This window comes from Pezoporus occidentalis, unplaced genomic scaffold, assembly GCF_034315485.1.
Source record: "Pezoporus occidentalis ecotype Australia unplaced genomic scaffold, CSIRO_AGI_Poc_V1 ctg191, whole genome shotgun sequence".
Classification (NCBI taxonomy): Eukaryota; Metazoa; Chordata; class Aves; order Psittaciformes; family Psittacidae; genus Pezoporus; species Pezoporus occidentalis.
In genome coordinates, this window is record NW_026913760.1 from 797,070 (window position 1) to 811,344 (window position 14,275).

A 14,275-nucleotide genomic window follows, 5' to 3' on the forward strand; every position below is an offset into this window, starting at 1 on the left:
GCAAGCCATCCATATTTTGAAAGTCCAATGACCTTTAACAATGAGAAATAAGAGGAAAAACGTGAACCCTGACAAATTCATAACTACAGCACAGGGGAAAGGAATGTATTCTTTTAACATATGAAAAAACATTGCTCATGACATGTCTATTTTCCCTTCAGTCCCGGAGCTGTTATGAATTACATACAGCCGATTTAGCCATTGTTTGTTCTGGTGCCTTTTTGTGTGTGGGTATATTCGGCTGCTCTGAATTCTTCCCTTATCGCTGATCATGTAACTGTATGAACCACCATTTGTTTTGTCTCTCCAGGATCCCATGGTAGCGTTGTGTTCCTGTCCTACTGCTACCCCATCAGCGAGAGCTCAGCGATAGGGTTCTGCTGTTAACCAGCATCATCCACCCAATAGCCACAGACACATTTCTCATTCAACTGAAGGGGAAATGGCACGTTGCATTAGCTCCTACCAGCGTGGCACAGGCAGCAGAGACATTATAAACCCTCATCGCCCTCCAGATGACTCCGGAAGGGAAGAACCAGGTTTGCCAACATCCAGTGCCCAACTCCAACCACCTCTGTTAGGGTGACAACAAACAGCAACAGCTCGGTGCTTGTATGCCTGTTGTGGGTTGGCTTCTCCGTTGGTGTTAGCCTTTCGGGATGCAGATGAAAGGAAGCAGGCTGCAGCCCTCAGTGAGCTGCAGAAGGTCACTCCATCCCAAAGCAAAAGCAAATGTGTGTGCTACCTCATCTCCAAGAGCAATCACAAAACAATGTCAGATGTCAGCAAAGAGCTCAAACACTCCCGGAATCCAGCAAATCCCCTCCCAAAACCCAATAACAATTTATTCCTTTTAATATGGAAAAGTTACCCCCAGTGTCTCTAACGCAGCTGAAGATTAAGAAATCCCATCCTTCAGAGAAATTGGCCAGCAGAGCCATAAAAACACTGTCTATTTTTAGGAAGCCCAAAGCTTTTCCCTCTATTTTCCTCATTCAGCAGCAGGTCACATACCGAGGCTGAAGTTTTGTTTAGAGGAAAACCAAAACCATGCCACAGGATGCTCATGGATCTCAGGCCAAGGGCACTGCCTCCAGCACAGCCACCCTTAAGGAGGGTTTTCTTTGCTCCTCAGCATCCCAGCTGCCTCCCCAGTGCCCAGGCTCTGGGATAAGGGGTGCAGGGAACAGGCCCACCCCAGCTGCACACAGGCACAGGGGCTCAGCCCTTCCCACCACAGTGAGAGCACAGCAGATGTGCAGTGGAGGTTTCTTTCCATCCTGATACTGCTGCTTAGGGCAGAGAGAAGCCTTCTCCTGGGCGCGCTCCACCACGAGGAGTGGGTACCACAGCTTTGGGCTGTACCCCAGCACGATGCTTTTACCCCTGAACACCTTCAGCACCCTCCCAGAGAAGCCTGAGCTCCCTTTTAGGTGGTTTATGAAGCTGCACTGGTGCATTTGGGGGTGGCCGTTGCCCTTTCTGCCTTTTCCCATCTGATGAGCACAAAGACAAAGGTGCGGTTTGTCTTCCCCGAGAGCAATGTATTTGGCTCCCTCCTGTGGGCACCGGCGTTGCTCATCTCCCAGAGCATCCGATCGCAGCAAGGCGATCTCAGCAGCTCATGCTCTGCTCAATCCCCTCGCACAGCCCTGGGCTGACCTGGCCAACAGCAATTTTCCTAAGCTTGAGCATTCCCAGCAATGCCACAGGGATGCGCAAAATGGATCAGGGCGCTTCCAAACCAAGAGAACTGTGCAGGGGTGAACCCAAGCACGTAGATCCCTCTGGTCTCAATAGCAGTGTATGCCACGTTGCCTGCGTGGAAGCAGCTCACTGGTGTCCAGTGTTACCATGTCCTTTTCTATCCCCTCTCCGTGGGAGTTCAACCTGGTACCTTCCAGGATTATTTCCTGTTCAGGATCCAACCACCAAGTGGAATCAGCTGGGGAAGTTCTACCTCTCTTTGGTTGCTGCCCTTACTAAATCCTCAAACCCCAGGAATATCTGCAAGTTCTTCAGCTCTCAGCCTGGATATTCCCAGTGTGGGTCCAAACCAACCCCAGCTCCTCTCCCCACACCTAGAAACTGCTGTTTCCTGTTCTGCCTCCAACATCATCCCACAAAGCAGAAGCTCCAGGCCACTGCAAGGCTGAACCCTCATTCAGACCATCAAAACCACCACCTTAATACAGTCTCTGTACTGCTTAATCCTCAAAAACGTTCATTTTCCCCAGGATTAGCTGCTTGAGCCGGTTCAGCTGCCAGCCAGCACAGAACTGATGAGTGTGCAGGTGAGCAGCACTCTCCATAGCTCTCCCTCAGGCTTCTCTGGAGAGTTTCCTCCAACCCTCATCCCTTTTCTTCTGTCAGTAAGTTTTTATAGGAGAACAAGTGTGTCCAGCTCCGGATTCATGGATGCATCTCCGAGATGTGGGGAAAGACCAAGTGCAGGTGAACAGCACGGCTGAGGGGTCCTGGTACCCCGCAAGCTGGGCAGGCTGGGGATGGGGACCTCGGTCCAGGATACTGATATTGCTGCTGCCCTCTCCCATTCCTTCACTGCAAAACAAGCCCGAGTGCATCTGGTTCAGCCTCTGGGGTTATCAATGCCATCACCCACACCTGCATCACCCCAGTTCTAACACAACAGCCTTGTCTGATCCCTGTCACTTTATGAGGGTGGAAGGGTGACCTGCTTCTGCCTTACACCTTCACAGATGGGAAGGAAGCAGGTCCTTTGAACCTCTGATCTTGCCTAACAGTAAAGCTTTGTGTCTCCATGGCTGACCTACCACATTGAAGTGTCCATGTGCTGCTCCACACAGCTCTACATCCCTCTTTGAACTCATGGGCAACTCAGGGAGTAAGATGTGGAGTGAACCCGAATCTCCCAGACAAGGTGGGATCTGCCTGCTCCTTATGACACCCAGTCAGTTCCTCCTATTGCATCCCCTCGAACTGAAATGGAAATGAGATGAGACAGTCCTGATCCGTACAGAAGTGCAAGTGAAGCAGAAAACCAGATCACCTCCAGTTACATCACCTCAGTTGGCAAAGCTCTGCCGATTCATCAGCCCCTTGAGCTGTGAGTGATGGACCTGTCCGTCCAAAGGCACCTCCTGCACAGCTACAACACAGCCAGCGACCTTCTGGCTCTTCCCAGACTACCTGAAGGCCAAGGCTTCCCACACAGTTCCCTTGTGTCCAAGTGGAGTCCGGCTCCAGCCTGGGCGAGGGGGTTAACAAACACTTCAGACAAGGGAGCCTGGCACGACTTGGCCGGACACATGACGGGTGAGTAATGCACGAGTTCACACAGGTAGTGATCTGCAGTCTGGATGTGAGCTGGAACATCGCTCCAGGGGCAGCGTGGAGCTTTCAAGTAAAGAGCCATGACTCACTGGCTTGGTATTTGTTTGCCTCTGCTCCCCATTCCCCACGCACGCTCTCACCACCCAGTCCTGCTCTCTGCTAATGCAGCTGAGCTTTCTCTTGCTCTGAAGCAGGAGCTTTAAGATTAACCAGCAAGTGGGCCACAAGTGCCTCTTTGTGCGGGTAGAACCTGGTAATGCCACAGCAAACACTCCAGGCAATACCCTTGGGTCACTGGCACTGATTTCAACAGACTTGTGCTGCCCGATGCCAGCCAAGGATGTGCCCCTTCTCCCATGGGGATGGGGTGGGGAGGAGCAGCAGAGCAGAACATGACTGGTCAGGGCACGGCCTCCCCTCGCTTGACTTAAAACCAGCACTTGAAATATAAGCAGGAAAGAAAACACCTCCTGAGCACCCACTGCTGACAAGAAGCTGGTTCATTCCAAAGCTGGAGCTCACAAAGATGCCCCACGGCACAAGCAGTTCACCTACCCCAAACCTTCCTGGGATGCTTTCCCTTGGCCTCTTTCCTTGCTGTGTCTTGACAACACAGCCGTGTCTCAGATAACTGCTGATGTCTGAAATGAGGGCCACAGTGCTACACCCTTAGTTCCAAGCACCCATGTCTAACCCCACAGCAATCCCCAGGGATATAGCTCCAATCATCTCAGTCCTCCTCGAAACAAGGCTTCATGTAATAATGGCAGACCTGTGCTTGTCCTCACGTGTGAGGTAGATCACTGTAACAGCCAGAGCCAGAATGACACCTCCTTTTACAGAACTATCAAGAGTCATTTAAGACTAACTGAATGAGCTTACAGAAACGCTGACCTATGAACAACAGTGTCCTGCAGGTTCTTTTGAAGAGACCCTGCTCTCGTTGAAGCCCATGTCTAGGGAAGAGTGAACGTGAAATGAAAACAGGTTTGTTCCAGATGTAGCTTGCGGTTCTCGCTGGAAACTGAAGCTATTTTGGAGCATCATTCTTAATTCATGGCATTTATTATTTATTGCCTTCACCTTCCGTGTGTGGAAGCATCTTCTTCAAATGCACCTCACCCCAGTGGGCTCTGGATGGCAGCAGCACACAACACAGAAGCATTGGACCCAGTGCTGAGGAGGACCAAGGAGGACCAAGACAGGACCCCAGCATGAGCCCAACTGAAGGCAACAGCTTCACCTTGCCTCTGCAATCCCTGATGGGCTTGAAACTTCCTGAACCACCCTGCTAGCATCGGGCTGGTCCAGCCTGGAGAAAAGAAGGCCCCTTAAGGGGAGACCTTAGAGCAGCTCCAGTGCCTGAAGGGGCTGCAGGAAACCTGGAGAGGGGCTTGGGACAAGGGATGTAGGGACAAGGGATGTAGGGACAGGACACTCTAACAGCACAAGCTCCAAGTTCCATCTTCCAACCACATCGCCTGTCCTCAACCTACCAAACAGAACTAACGTGCTTGCACTACAATCACACAGCTACTTGCTCTGCTTTACTGCCCTCTGGTCCTCAAGGCAGTTGAGCCAAGTGTGACTAATCTATAATTTGACTTTTAAATGTGCTTTCCACACACGGTTTTCAAGCACAGTTCAACAGCTGGTTCTGGGACGGCTCCTATGAGCCATCAGCAGATTTCCATCTAGCTCTGGTCACCACCGCCAGCCAATAAAGCCTGAGTAAGGAATGGAACAACAGGAACGGCTCCAATAAGGATAAACTCTGTTACCCTGGGATAAAGTTTATATCAAATCGCTCTGATACGCCCAGGCTGCTTGAAGGCGAAACTCACGCTCCACAAAGCTATTTCAGTTCTGCTTTTATGCAGTGGTCAAAGGTTTGCCCTTAGCAAATGACTCCAGCTCTCCTTGCCTGAACTATCTGAATGAGAACTGACCTTTTAGGAGCGCTTTAAATCTTCCTCAGTAACGTGAAACCCAGAAGCACTCCGAGAAGTTGAGAAGAAACTTATCTAACATCAGTTGGACTTGCTGGGTTCCCAAAGGCAGCTGGTTCCAAGCTGTCGCACTGAGTAGGGCCCAGGGTATTTGTGTTGTGGGGTTTTTTAGCAGCACTGATTCACTTGTCCCTAAAGCTGAGGGCACAGAGTGACTCACACTGGAACACACGGAAATGATGCTGCAGACCTGAGTAGGTGCTCTCATCTCTTGCTTTTAATGCTCATAAGTCCAACAAAAAGCTCCAAGAGGCTCTCTTGCATCTTCCCTCTCCTCCCACATCCTTCCTCTCTTCCGACTAGTCTATTTTTAGGAGTTCCAAAGCATTTCCTGGTGCTCCCTTTTCACCCTTGCAGCCTTGCAATAGGTACCACGCCGCAGGTGACAGAGAGGTGGGAATGTAGATGTGGTTCTGTGAAAGCACCACAAGAAGCCATAAGCAACCGTTTAACAACTGGCACCCAAGGATAGAGCTGAGTGCAGTTACGCTGGCCAACACCAAGGACAGTATTCGCTGCATCAATGGCACAGCACAGATGAAGACCTGTGCTTCAGGAGGATGGGCAAAGAGAACTGTATAAATCACACCTCGTTTCTCCTATCTCTTTCCTAGCAGGAAAACAGGCGGCTGCTGTAAGATAGCCAAAATGAGCAAATAAATGCCTATGATGGAGGGAAGGTGAAGTAAACAAGCTTCTCCTTGCCATAATAACTGCTGGCTTCAAAAGGGTAATAAAAGACCTATTAAAACCCCAGTTCCCTGTCACCATTCAAGAGGAACACAGCAGACGTAATGGGAATGCAGTAGATGGCATCTCTTTTTCTCCGTGTCAGTGCAAGTAATCCTGCCCAGACTACTTGGATATTGGTGGGTTTGCCTCTGCAGGTAAGAGAATGGGAATAGCCAGATTCCACTTGGAAAAGTTAAGGAAAAGGAAAGGCTTTCCCTTCCATAAGCCTTCCTGCTGAATCCTTCACACCTGAATTCCTACACACTGCTTCGGGCTTTGATGACGCAAATCTGCAGTCACTGGCTTGTTCAGTCAGTGATGTGAAACCTGGCAAGGCACAGCCGAGAGGCTGTTCAGCAATAAATCCTTATCTTAAGTACTTCTTTACAACGTTTAATGCTTTGGAGAGCAGGGACTGCCTTTGTTCACACTCCTTAATCACTTCTGCATCTTACCCTCCGCTTCCCCTGCTTTACTCTGTCATGGGATATACTGAACAAAACCCTGTCTATAAAGGGAAATCGCAGCCTGGAGCACCTTTGGAAAGGCTCCCAGTGTTTGAGAGGGTAAACTTCAGTTTTGCACAGCTGGTCTTCTCTGACCTGCTCAAGTATCACTGACATTCCCGAATAACAGCAGTTTCTGAGGGTAACGTTTCTAATAGTGCGCTATGATGAGAAGCCTAAAATCCTACTTTCACTATGGGGAAAGAGAAGGATGAGGTGGCCTCTAAATCACTCCTAACTGTCCCTCCTCTCTTCTCCCCAGTCATTACAGCTTAGCTTGCACTTCCTTGGCATTCAGGCATTGTATTCGCATGGACTCTTTGAAAAGCCTGAGCCTAAAAGCCTTACTGAGGTGGTTGAGCAGTTAAAAGACCTCAATGCTACCTGGTCCCATGAGTGAGAAGTTCAGAAAATTATCATAGGACAAGGGATAAAACATACATTCCTAAAGGTAAGAAAAGCCCTATTCAGTCTTTTTTGTCCCAGAAATCAGAACTTCCTCTGTCAAGATACTGAACACCTCCTCTGTGTATACATGCAGCCCAGAAACCACCCATGCCCTTGGGCTGCATCACCAGCAGCGTGAGCAGGGGGCTGGAACTAGAAGAGCTTGAAGGTCCCTTCCAACCCATGATTCTATGCACAGAAACCTCCTTGTCTCTGGGTACCTACATGTGGCTTTCCCCGCTGGCTCCTCAGCTCACTTACACTGCATCTCCTACAACCCAGGCGAGCAGTGCCTGTTTGCAATGCAGAGCTAAGGAAGAGGTGACTCCAATCCATGGCCACTTACAGAGCGGTGCAGAAAGGCTCAGCCTGCCCAAGAAGTGGAGCACTGCAGGGATGGGTGAGGGACCATGTGCTCATGTATGCCTGCGCTGTGTCGGAGCAAGAAGCTGGAAGAAAACGCTCAGGAAATGCATCCCAGCCCAAAATGGATTCCAAAGGGCAAAGGTGCCTTGTTTGCAGAGGAGCTGCTGCTGCCATACAGGCAGGTGGGTCTCTGGGCAGTATTTAGGAAGGCAAGTCAGCAAGACCAGGCTACCAAGCTCTAACAAAAAGCTCTTCTATGGCTTCACCCTGTACCCTTATTCCCCCTGTTATCCAAGTTTGGGACTATCCGAAGCTTTGGAAGTATAAAGTGACCGGGTTCGCTTTAAACAGGGCACAGCACTGGGGATTCAAGTTTAAGAGTTTAATAGAAAGAATGACAGATTCATTGTGTTGACCTCTATGGCAAGACTTCAGTTCATACCAGAACCTTTTGAAGACTATGTGAATCTAATGAGATGCTAATGAATGCAAATAGCAGTGATGCAGCAGAGATTTCCTGGCCTAAATCTTTGGCAAATGCTGATATTATAGAAATTTGCTTTCGTGGCATTGATCAATAAGGCAGATTTCAACAATAATACCTTCTAAGGATGAGGTTTGCTCTCATTCAAATAGGGAGATGCATGGAAGCTGCGCACATACTGTAAACTATGTTCAGTGCCCGGAATAACTTCCCATCAAATTCCATTTAGACAGGGCCATTTACTGAACAAATTGCAGGATAAACAGACCTGTTTGGATAAGCTGTTATCTTGGCAGATGTCTTTGGGACCTGGCTCTCGCCTTCTTCCTCCCATCAGAAGCTGGCTGCTGGTCCAAGGGCTTTGTCTCAATGAGAATTGACAGCAAAACCTACCCTGCATGGAAAGAGAGGTCCCCAGAAGAGCTTCAGGCCTGGGGAGCTCCATGTCCACTGCCCACTGCCACCTTCAGACAGCTCCTGAGGGATGTGTAACTGTGCCTGCCGACACACGGCGTGCCCGGGGGCCTTGCGGGTCAGAGAGGCTGTGCTGCAGCATCCCCTGGGATGCCAGTTCCAGCTCCACAGATGGAAAACGGGTGATAACCCACTAGTCTGCCATGGGATATACTGAACAAAACGTAATGGGGACGGGAGTGAAAACCAAGCCATGATCTGCAGGTATTTCTGCCCTAACCAACGTAAAAAGTACAAGGAGCAGAGAACCTCACTGCAGGGATGTTCCTGCTTCATTTAGGGGGTAAACTGCCATATGTTTCTTATCCAAAAGTCACCACAAGCACCACGTTTTCTCACACACATCACAGAAAAGCTTTTGTTTCACAGCTTGCAGCTATCAATGGGTGTATTTAACACAGGCAGCGTTTTGCTTTGTTCATTACTACCCATTCTTCTCAGAAGAGCACTATCCTTTCCTCAGGATAAAGGTGGGCTGCCAGAGTACAAGATTATATAGAATTAGACAGTGGCACCAACAAAAAGCATATTATGTGAGCTTAGAAGTAGGCGCCTAGCCTTAGGCTCTTCCCCTCTGCCCTGTATGCTCTTGCATGGTCAAAGAACAAAGGCATAGAACAACTCTTAATTCAACCTGGAAAGACTGCCATGGAGCAGCAATGAGCTGTGAGCTCCGGTCTGAACCAGACAGACATTGGGTGCTGCAGGAGCTGTCAACCACACCGCACTGCTCTTAGCAACAAGCAGAAAACCTCCATGAGGTACAAACCAGAGACCTACAGAGAGCCACATGGGAACTGCGTACCTGGCTTTCACATAAAGAAGTAGGAGGTTGGGGACTTTAAAAAGTATGGATATAAACTACCTGGGGAAGACCCTGTCCCTTCCATGAGCCCCTCCAGCTCCTCTGGATCCAGTGGTAACTGGACTGCAATGGGGCTAAGAGCTCTTGAAACAGCCCCGACACAAGAGGCATGCTGCTAGAGCAAGTCCCGAGGAGGCCATGAGGATGATCACAGGGATGGAGCAGCTTTCCTATGGAGCCAGGCTGAGAGAGCTGGGCTTGTTCAGCCTGGAGCAGACACGGTTCCAGGAAGACCTTAGAGCAGCTTTGTTTCCACTTTTACTCATCTCCCTGTAGGGCTCATCCTAAAATCTCCCATCAATTTTGTGACTTTAGCATGACTATAAAGGGTTTTTATTCAGTTATGTGCTCTGTTCTATAGCTGACAACCCCCCTTAAACATGACAGAGTTCATTTAGTAGAATACTGGGCAATTGTAGCCCCAAACATATTATTCCTCCAGTCTTGTAACATTTCTCTCTCTGTTTTACTACGCATGGCACCGGTGAGCTTGGAAATGCTGCAAAATCCACCTTTCCTGGGGCATTCTGGCACTTTTTGCACTGAGCTCACCCAGGCCAGGATGCTCAGAAGAAACCACTTTATTTTTGGTCAATATTTCCCCAAAGTTGAATGAAACTTCAAAAACACACCCCAAAACCCTGGCTCCCCATTATTATTTTAGCCGGAATCCAAGGTTATCCTGGCCCTTCCCAAGCTTTCATGATTGAAAACAAAAAGAGAGAGGAGGGAAAAAGCCACCTTCGTTTTCCCAAGCATCAGATCAGGACTCAAAAATCCACAGCAGACTTATGTGAAGGAAGGAGCTTGGGAACGTCCAACTAAACCCACTGGAGACATTGCCCCCCACACAAAAGCACTGATTTCATGGGGTATTTACCCAAAGGCTTTGTAATCTCAGTGCCCATGCGTGTTCTCCTCCTCCCTTACCTACAGGCAGACCACAAACCAAGCCTCTAAATGCCGAATAAATGAAGACCCAGGTGAGGGGCCACACGTTCAAATCCACAGCAGAATTTGGGGTTGGTTTAATGTTTCTTCCTGTACATGAGCTACAAGAAACCTGGAGAGGGGCTTTGGAACGGGGTAACTTTAAGGTCCCTTCACCCAAACCACTCTGTGATTCCACGACACAGCTCAGTTTAGGGACACAGGGAACAGGTAAAACTGTACAAAATGCACGAGTCGCTCTGCCATGGCTTGTTTAAAGTGGCACAGATTTAAAGCCATCACCCACCACCCTACGGAACGGAGTTGAGGCAGTAGCAAAGGAGTCACTGAGGTCTTACCTCTCATTTATACTAATGCTTTTCTGCCTGTGTTTGAACGGTATTAGCAAGCACTTCAGTATCTCCGCCACTATTTACTAAGCTAAGTAATTGCTCCCAGCACATTAATACAGCGCAGGGATCCAGGGAATCTTTACTGATACTATCAGGGCTGTCAGGACCTCAACTAAATGAGGTGAGCAGGAGTGGTGGCTTGGAAAAGTCACCCGAAGCCAAGAGCTGCAATACTACAAGGGAAGATCACAACGACCAGAGTCACTCCACGAGGAGCTGCCTGTCAGCATCAACCTTGGGACTCCTGCCATTGTGCAGACCTAAGCTGGAGTGCTGAACTGGAGTGCCATCTTCTTTGCTATCTAAGATATAGATCTTAGAATATATCTATATATATTTCATATAGAATATATATATTAAAATCCATATCTTAGAATTATCTAAGATAATTCTTTGCTATCTAAGTGTTGCTCTTTGCTGTCTTCTCTATGGCATATGCTACTAAGCCTACTCTTTAAAACAGGTTTTCATTGCTTTCTCAGGATCAAACCAGCAATAATAGAGGAAAGTGTGGATTAGCAGCTCGGGTAATAAACACAGAGTATTCTGTAATGCTGATTTTCAATTAAATGCCTTTGGAATTTTGTGTTTTATGTGACTTCCTTTTACGTTCTGCAGGTAATCGTTTGAAAGGGCCTTTTCTATGGACCGGCCCTGTGTGCGTTTGGCTTGGCACTCAGCAGATGTGCTCTTCAAACAGGACGGTTCCAAACATCCCCCATACAAGTGTAATTTCGAAGCACGTCTTTACTTTGCCTCCAATTAAAATACCCCAGCAGGCCAAAAGTCACAGGGCAAGCAGGAAGAGGTGGTAAATCAGTTTTGGCTGGGTTACATCAATTAAAGCCTGGCTTCGCTCCAGCTTAGAAAGGCAAATAAATGCAAGTCGGTACATTCCGAATCAGCTGAGGTTTACACACTGAGCGAGGACAGGGCAGGCCGATGGACTAAGCTGGTGCTCCTGTCTGAAGATGCAGTTATGGGGAGCGAACACAAGGGTTTGCCAACCTGCCCGTCCCCATGTCATCCACATGGTTGGTTCCTGTCTCTTACAGCCCTCCTGTGTCTTATGTCTTAAGCAACAACCTACCTACTATACACCACTTACTCCTGACAGCAGATCCCTTCATTCCCCCGATGTCCTTACTCAGTGGGTAAAAGCCACCTGCAGCACGAGGCACGCCTTGGAGCAGGATGGAACTAGAAGGCTCTCTCTGCATGGGAATCCCAGCCAGCTCCCTATCATATGACTCGAGGGGCAGGTACGTACCTGGGGCAGATGAAACCCAAGCAGTTGGAGTTTGTCCCACAGCCTCGCATTGCTTCTGCCTGGCTTGGATCTGGGAATATTCCACCTCGCGGCCACAGCCTTATCTGATGAAAGACAACAGCGCATGGCGTGAGCAAACAGCCCCGCTGGGCCTTGCCTTTGTTCCTTCTCTCCTAGGCTCAGCGCCTGTCCTCCTCCCAGGGCATGTGCAGGGTGGCAGGAGGAGCACGCTCCACACCACATGAGCTCCTGATCCCAGGAGGAGCGGGCACTTCTCAAACAAAGGTATTTTGGGTCCAGGAATGATGCTTTTAGAACTGACACCTCCATGAACAAATCACTGCAGCTCTCATTTATACCCATATGTCTACTATATATATCCATTATACACCTTATAGTCCTTCAAATATAGATATAAAATATATATATAATATACATCTAACCCTAATATACATATTTCTGTGTTTTATATATATATATATATAAACATTAGAAATAGCTTTCTCTGAGCTGCTCAGAAGCAACGCAGCATCATCAGTGGAGGCTCTAGGTTACTTTGCTTAGAGGATCTGAAATTTTTTCTTTATGTCACCAGAGACCTCCTGTGAGACCTTGAATCCTTAATCCCAAACTCTCCCCCATCTGCAAAGCAGGATTAAATCGATGCTTTAATTCACCTTTTGTCTTGGGGCAGCTTGCAGCTTCTTGGTGAAAGGGAAAGGCTCAGGTGAGGACTCACGACTGCCAACCCCAAGCATTCAAAACCATCAGCCAGGCCTAAACAAATAGCAAAGAGAGCAGGAGATTAACAGCAATAAATGATGCGTTTGAGTCCTTTTTATTTGCTCTCTCAGTCTGCAGTGCTCAGGTTTGGATTTTCAAGATCCCCAAGACCTAGGAAACTGCTTTTTTTTGCAGTACAATAACAAGAATAACGACTGAAAGCTGAGACTGCCAACTGCTCACATGATTCCCGGGGTCAAGGCTGCAGGGAAGGCAATAAAGGGACTGAGACTCCTCATAAAACCATGTGAGTTGGCAAGCCCTCTGTGCCTCCTGTCTACCAGGACGAGGTCCCAGTAAACAGAGCTGTTTAGAAGTTCCTTGGAATCATCCCATCAGGAACGGCATTGAAAGACACACTGGACCCTTCAGTACCAGCACTGGAAGCAACACCCTCCAGGCAGCCCACTAGGAAAGCAAAAGAACCCCAAATCCTTACCTCAGCCCAGCATTTCGAATACATCACGTACATGTTGGCACCCAAGAAAAGGCTCAGGGACTGCCTGAGAGCAGCTGGAGCATGCACAGCAGCTTGGACAAGTAAAATGAGATGATTCCAATCAGAGATGCCCATCTTTCAGGAAACAGTGCAGTTCAACCCCTTGATCCATCCTATTACACTGACCAGGGGTTGCCTGTTGTCAAACAAGCACTTTCAAGGCCTATTTAATGAAGATAACACTAGAGGCAATGAAACACATTCAAGTGCTGCAATCCCCTATAGCCAAAGGATCCACAAATGCTCCAGCTCATCAGTGGTTGTTGGGTTTTTTCCCTTTTCCACTTTCATTACACTTGCTCACATCACAACAGCATGAAAAACCACCCTTTACAGGCTTGGGCAACAGACAGAGAAGCTGCATTTGATGTAAAAGCCCAGCATATTTACAGTGTGTGCTGGGTACCACATAAGGATGTGGTAGACATGGCATCCTGACACAGGCACAACCACACCTGGACCCATCGGGCTTGTTTAGGGGAGGAAGGCGACTTCACCCCGCTGGTCCAAAGCACAGCTTGGCTGGTGGGTAGCCCTGTCCACACTGGGAGCTCTTTGTCAGTAACCACATCAAGTTCCCTCTGCCAGGAAAAACCTCCTGCTGCAGAGGGAGCTCAGGCTGGACAGTTGCTCCTTTGTTCGTGTTCCTGCCTCAAGCACAGAGCAAGATGACTCAATGAAACGTTCTCTCTGTGTGCGGGGAGCAGCCGGAGTCCCTCAGACTGGAGGCACTAGGACAGGTCATCCAGGTTAAACAGTCCTGCTTCTCGCCTGGATGCTGGAGGCCTCGCCAGCTCTCTCCAAAGGGAAAGGATTTGAGCTGAAGGCCGGGCAGCAGCAGAGCAGGCAGTGCAGGGCCTTCCATGGACAATGCAGGGGTGAAGGAGGGAGAGGATGGGCAGAGCCGGGGTTCAGTTCAGGGAGGTCTGAGGTGTGGATCCACTGCGCACACACTGCCTTGCACAGCTCTAAGTGGGTGTCCCCACAGCCTTCTCCCTCCCAGAGCCCTGCTTTAAGAACTGAGCCACTCTTTGCCCTCATCCACAGCAAGCAGAGCCCCGGATGGATGCCAGCCAGCAGAGAATCGTGCCAGACACCACGCCACAGCACTCAGGATGCCCTGGTCCCTTGGGAAAAGCAAGCCAGACCTCACATGCCACAAGTGCAAACAATACACGAAGC

The 14,275-nt window shown here is 49.0% G+C and overlaps 1 long non-coding RNA gene across 1 annotated transcript in view; it reads right to left on the reverse strand.

Moving 5' to 3' along the window:
- The window catches only part of LOC134162783 (uncharacterized), a 36,109-nt gene that overhangs the window by 18,584 nt on the left and 3,250 nt on the right, over positions 1-14,275 (reverse strand). Inside the window, exons 2-4 of the long non-coding RNA XR_009964447.1 lie at positions 12,489-12,588; positions 11,812-11,915; positions 8,128-8,253 (exon numbers count right to left, since the gene is read on the reverse strand). This is a non-coding gene — a long non-coding RNA (uncharacterized LOC134162783). The remainder of the gene's footprint in view (positions 1-8,127; positions 8,254-11,811; positions 11,916-12,488; positions 12,589-14,275) is intronic.